Here is a 6,971-nt window from a genome sequence, read left to right as displayed (position 1 = left end):
CTAAACCTAAAAATAAGCACATGGAGCGAAGTCTTCCTGAAAAATTTGTTCGTGTGATTATAGGAGCTCTTTCTGAAAACGCACGCAATGACTTCCAATCAAATAGTCTTATCATCTTTGTCATAAGCTTATTCAATGAAGGTTTGTTGCTGTTGTTGATGTGTTTTTGTTTGTTTGTTTGTCTGTCTGTCTGTTTGTTTGTTTGTTTGTTTGTTTGTTTGTTTGTTTGTTTGTTTGTTTGTTTGGTACAAAAAAAAAATAAGATGCCGGCTTCCCGGGTTTAATAATCTTAATGCTTCGCGAAGTAAGAAAGCCAGACGTCGACTGAGTAGATGTACTCCCAAGTTTGCTCGTTTAAAGTTTCAATAATGTATAGATTTATTCTCAGCCATGTCCCTGAGTTTTATTTCTGTTGGTCACATTGTGCTCCCAGGCTTTCTACACTTAATGACAGCCTTTTCAATATCTTTCTAATCTGATGTCTTGATAAGGTGTGACACCACTGGGCTAATGCCCCATAAAGGCCAGTACAGGTTTTTGTCCTATTCGAGGGAGGTGGTGGTGGTATAGTGGTCTCGTGGTATTGGCGGTTCGTAGGAAGGTTGATTAGAGGATCTAGCGCCCAGCTATCTACTAAACACAGCCCAGTCGCTTCGCACGGAGTCTGATCGGGCTACCTTTCTACAGGGAGGTGATGGGTTCACCCAGGGAGGTGTCTCACCTCCCTGGTTCACCTCCCTGCTTTCTACCAGCATACTCACTTTATCCAGGGAGGTGAGACAAACGTCTCAACTCCCTGCTTTGTCTATCTAAAGATGTGGCACAGCACAATGCTGGGCATTCCTTTCATTCAACTCAGCAGTATAATACTGTCGTTTGTCGGACACTAAACGCTCATTGACCAGACAACTCTCCGTCCTTTTCAAACACCGTCGCTCCATATCACTGTTCTTGTATCTACTTCCTCCTTCCTGTATTGTGTATATTGAAACTGACTTTATTCCTGGGTAGAGTTCCCTGTGAAAACCTACATTCGTTGAGAAATCAATTTCTTACTTTTTATAAGGTTCTAATATCGAAGCCATCGTTTTTTTATATCCCCAGCAGGTTTGACCACATAAAAGTACGGGGGAATCAGTTCTTCGGGTGACAGATGCGCTATTTTGAGCTTTGGGTGGGTGTGGTGTATGGGGGTTACAGCGAGACCGAGAATCTACGGGAAGCCCTGTTTGCGTGCAGAGCTATCGCTGGACGCTTCAGACTCAAATTGGTTCTTGTTTGTCATTTACGGACAACCTTAGGAGAACTTCTCTAGGTCAGTGAAAGACATCATCATCCAGTAGACATCTAGTCAGTCTCTATAATAAACAGTCATGGTAGCAGAGCGAGAAATTTCGCAAATCCCAGCACTTCAAAAAGGGCAGTGCCCCAGCCCACACGTAGCTAATAAGCACTATCTTGAAAATGGAGAGGCTTCTCAATTAGTTCGCGGATAAAACTGATATCGCATTCTCACTTACGACAAAGGCTTTGGATAATTATACACTAGCGCGCGATATTAGTTCTCCCAGAATGATTCATTTTTTTTTCTTGCCTCTATAGATAGAGCAATTTAAATTATGACCACCTATAGATACTTCAAATAGACTATTTGTTATAGCCGATATATAATATTAAACCACGCTTGATTTTCACTTATCATTTCGCAACTTAGAGGCAGCCAAGCCAATATTTTGGAACACACACACACACACACACACACACACACACCTTGAATGGAATTTGGAGATGAAATATTTCTTTATTTCCATCGAACAAAAGGGGATAGGGTGGGTATTTAGGAGATGAACAACAAAGAAAAACAACAACAACCAAGTAAACAACAGAAACAACCAACAAAGTGCTCGTAACTGAAGAATATTAAAAGTTAGTCGAGTATATTTTAGGTACTCAAGAAGGAAAGAAGTTAAAAAAGCAAATATCTACTCTAGAACCGAAACATAAGAATACCTTGAAGGTATGCAAGAAATTTTTGTTGTTCTGTATTCATTATATTGAATTGAACTGAAATGAATTGACTTGAACTGAATTGAATTGAATATATAGGTTAAAAAATATTTCTGAAAACAATGTTCTCACGAAATTAATCTTCTCATTTATCAAAATCAGAAACACCATTCAGGTATTGCTTATACACCCTTTATTCCTCACAAGCAATTTGTGAACACGCACGGAGCTCTATACAGATCCTTGGCATAATATTTTATGAGAGCAGCAGGCGTAAATAATATTTGGGCTAACCAAACATGCTTCTTGTTTCACAACTGAGCCTCCAAGTGGCTTGCCTGTCCGCTTCAAAACAAAACCACCTGACAGCGTGTGACATAATCGATTAGTAGGTTCGAGTTCGGCCCAGTGTAAAGGTGAAGTTGATAATCTTTTTCTTTTTTCTGATTCCATGTGTCGACAAATTAAATTTACGCAATTACTTTGAATGCTCCAACAAAATGAACAAAACAATATAATTGTACTACTCAATTTTGTTGTAGCATTCATTATATTAGCCTATATATTTGAATGTACAAATCAGCCATCACACGAAGACAATGGTGAATTTATTTTGTGATAAATGCTATGCCTAGACTGTTCTATGCACTGATTCGACCAGTAACAAAGGATAAAGATGAAGGTGCGAAGGTAACCCTAAATACGTAACTCCTGTCCAACTCGAGGTTTTGTTCCAAGTGAGACGCACAGCGCCTCAGTAGCTCTTTGTTCCTGACAGTTTTACAAGTACACGGACCAGAACGGTACGAAGACAAATGTTTATTGTTGTCTTCAAGTGTCGTATGTGTGTACAGAGAAGGACGTTTCTCTCCGCTGCATGCGATCTAAGGAGCTGCAGCTTCAAGTTTCGGTGACAAAGGGAATTTCAACAGCCTCAGAATAGTTGAAAAATAACTCAACAAAGCATATACACTGTTATATGAAACATGAAATGAATGTTTGCACATGAAGAGACCTATACATTTCGTTAAAGACATTCGGTGGCATTTTATGATAATTCATAGACGTATTACTTCAAACTTCGAATCACGTTTACGAACAAACCAACCGTCGATAAACAGAAGTGTTGTGGTTTTTAGGCAAGCCCTAGACCTGGTTTTAATCCAACAGTGACGATTCCTGTGGATACTATTTTCTACGGCTTCTCAATCATCTCAATCATTGGGGACCAATGTGAACGCGTAGCAAGATAATTATCTAGATCAAGTTCGCACACGACCGTGTTATCTTCTTGCTGTGGTAAGGGGTGAGGGGGTTATAAAATTACAACTTCGGAGATATTGATGTTGCGCAGCTCCACATGTTGAAAATAAGATACGAATAAAGATAATTGAAATGACGAGATCAAGTTAGAGCATAAGAAGAAATCTATTTCCTGAATACTGGAAAAGGGTGATTGGTCTTTGACAACATAGGTCATGAGGGCGAGGTCTTGGCTCAAACAGGTAGACTGGTTTAAACCATAGAAACAGTGCTGTGGTTTTCAGGCAAATCTTACAAATTGTCGTCTTCACTGCCCCTCCCGGGCCCCCTCCCCCCCCCCCCCCACACACATGCATAGCATTTCCTGTGGATACTATTCTTAAAGCTGATACTCATTGTTTGAAATGTAACAAGATAATTAATTATCTAGACCAAGTTCGCGTTCCTCCACAGATGACCATCTCCTTTATTGTTAGTGGTATCCGGCAAAAAAAAAAAACAAAAAAAAAAAACCAAAACAAAACAAAACAAAAACAAAACAACAACAACAAAAGTTTATAAATACCAAACACTCATGAAGCTATCTATAGAAACAATGTGTAGGTTGTCGAGCTCATCAAATTCGGAAATGAAGATGGAAATAAACTTTGGATCTAGATCGTGCAAGACATCTAGCCCATGATACTGGAAAAGTACGATTGGTCTCTAAAGATAGGTCATCAGAAGGCAGTAATTAAACGTGGATCATACACATACAGGTAGTCTGGGCTAACGAGACCGATACCCACGAGTCATACAGCCCATGAGTTCGAACTCGTGGGCTGTTTTTACCTAGTGTCGAACCCATGGGCTTTATTTTGCCTAGTGTCGAACTCATGGGCTGTATGACTCGTGAGCTGTATGACTCATGGACCTGCAATGTCTAACTCGTGGGCAGTATGACTCTTGAATGTCGGTCTCGTGGGATGATCCCCCCTTAGGACCAGTGTTCACTGCACTATGTGATTTTTTTTTGTTGTTGTTGCGATAATTGACAATCAGAGCACACTAAGATTTAGGTAGAACATGTCTTGCAAGAGATCCCCATCAAAGCATGAAATCGCGTCGCAAATACGAAAAAAACAAACAAAAACAAACAAACAAACACACAATACATTTTCATCTTGTTTCTTACGTGTTGATATTTTAAAGCTACGTGTCTATGCACAAACGCGCAATGTCATGATATCTGTAAAATAAATGACATGATGCCATAATTCTCGTCAATTTGGTAACATTGAACTTTTGTCTTGTTTTGCTCTATAGGCGTATTTACTCTACTTTTTATAATACTTTTTTTTTTACACATTTTTAGACAGTACTTAAAACTTTGTTTCGCTTATTCGTACATGGGTATGTGTATACACAATACCCATGTACATTGTTCATACAGGGCTACCTATTTTCTATTTCTTTTTTTTTTTCTTCTCAGCTTTCATCAACCGTTCTGTTTGTATTGTTACTTAACATGTATACTGATATATAAGTTAGTGCTCGAGCTAATACATTTCTATGCATTAAATGGAGCTATTTCATGTAAGCTATATGAACGTTGAATGTCTTCAACGTTCATTTTTATACCATCATGTCACGGCTGTAAATATATCGGTTACGAGTTTTCAAAGAACGTAAACAATTCAAAATACAGTTTACTTTAACATGGAATGGAAATTATCTTTAATCTTATGAGTACTGTATAGTCTTGTCTATCCATCGGTTGGTTATTGACGCAGTCGGGGTAAAGAGATTGGGCAGGTGTCTTGACGCGCGCGTTTTTGTTGTTTCTCGGTTTTTTTTTTTACCTTTTTCATCATGATGTAAGGTGGGTGATGAGGTACATGTATATCTAAACCATTTGTATAATCATGATATAAGACTTATAGATCTGCTTTGGGATGTCTGTGTGTTACTAGTAAACCTCGGCCACAACCCATCGTGTGTTTTTATATTCGTACGTTTTTGGCGGAGACCAGGGCATTCACGCTTTTCTGAAAACAAAGGGATGGAATGGCAAGACCAGGGAAGGAGTACGTCAACCCGTACTTGGTATAATGAATCCGTGTCCCGAACGCAGCGAAAGTTCTTCGTGTCCTAAAAGTGCTACGGCGTGTCTGCGTGCTTCAAAATCCGTACTGAGGTCGTACTTCGTACGAATTCCCAAATTTTGCCCACGTTTTTTGCTAGTACACAACACGCACGTGTTGTGCACAGCGGCTTGTGACCGAGGATTTATGCACCTGTTAAGGTATTAAGGATGGCGGCAATAAAGCATTTGCTACTGCCGAACAAGCACAATGTCCCGGTCAGGATGGGCGACATTATCGCTTGCAGGCGTCCATTGTCATGGACGAAATTGAGGCAAAACACACCTTCCGGTGCGCCTTGTTGTTAATGATAGTAATTAATGCACTGCACGCTCTGTTCATCAAATCGAGTGACCCATTACAAGCAATAGCTCTTAAATTCAAATGGCTATAGTGGTAGGTCTACTCTTTTACATTTTTTCCAAGTCCCCTTTAATTAATTTCCTTGCCCTATTTGTCTACAGTTTTTGTGATTTTCAGTACCTCGTATTTAAAGGAGGATAGATTCTAAATGGATTAGGTGGAGCATGGAGATTCTCTGGTACCTCCTTGGGTGGAGTCACTGAAAGCAGAAACACATGGTTTACGTTCGATGAAAATCGGGCAACCCGTTCACAATTTGCGATTCTTTTAAAAGAAAGTTTTGGTTGATCTACATGCCGTCATACTTAGCTTGATACGAAGGCTATAAATTCCGTGACGTCATAGTAGGGAAGTGATGGTTATAAAGAAAAAAAGGGGTATCTACTTTCACAACGTTTATTTTCATGAAAAGTAAACAATCCCTTCTGACATGTCACTGAAATATCTCCCCCTGCGGCCTTCTGAATGGGGGGACAGACTAAGCCACGTGCTCTTTCAGCCACCTAATGGCCATGCTTTAGACTTGGAAAAAAGAAAAAAAAAATCATACCGCGACATCAGCTCCCTTTTTATTGCAAAGCTATTCGGTAAGTCATCTTGTAGGAGAATACAATTAGTTTAGGTTACCATTTACTGTTTTGGTGCGTTTCACACAAAGTAGCGATATTTTCAACCATCATCGGACACGTTGCTTTTCTCTATGAAAATTCATAAAAAATAGAATTACTCGTTTAAAAAGGAGAAAAAAAAGTACACTTTTTCATGCCGTCATACCTCTATACCTAGAGAGAGAGAGAGAGAGAGGGAGGGAAAAATATATAACTCAGAAAATATCTCTAGCGTTTCTTGTTCTTGTGCCTCACATCGTCACATCTGCAAGAATAATAATAACACTAATAAGAAGACGACGGCAAAGGATAAGAAGAAAGAGGAAGAAGTAAAAGTAGGAGGAGAAGAAGAAGAGGTAGAAGAAGCAGAAGTGGGAGACAACGGAGAAGAAGAAGCGTAAGAAGAAGTAAAAGACGAAGAAGAAGAAGAGGAAGAAAGAGAGAGAGAGAGAGAGAGAAAAAAAAAAACTAAGATGAAGATCGCCGCATAGTAACCTACAGAGGGCGCTATTCAAACTATGCCATCAGAACCGTGTCTAAGATGACTGTGTACTATCGAAGGCGCTTTTTAATGTGACATCCCAACACTTACCAACTCCTTCTTGGC

This window comes from Diadema setosum, chromosome 7, assembly GCF_964275005.1.
Source record: "Diadema setosum chromosome 7, eeDiaSeto1, whole genome shotgun sequence".
NCBI classification, from domain to species: domain Eukaryota; kingdom Metazoa; phylum Echinodermata; class Echinoidea; order Diadematoida; family Diadematidae; genus Diadema; species Diadema setosum.
This window is presented reverse-complemented; position numbering follows the sequence as displayed.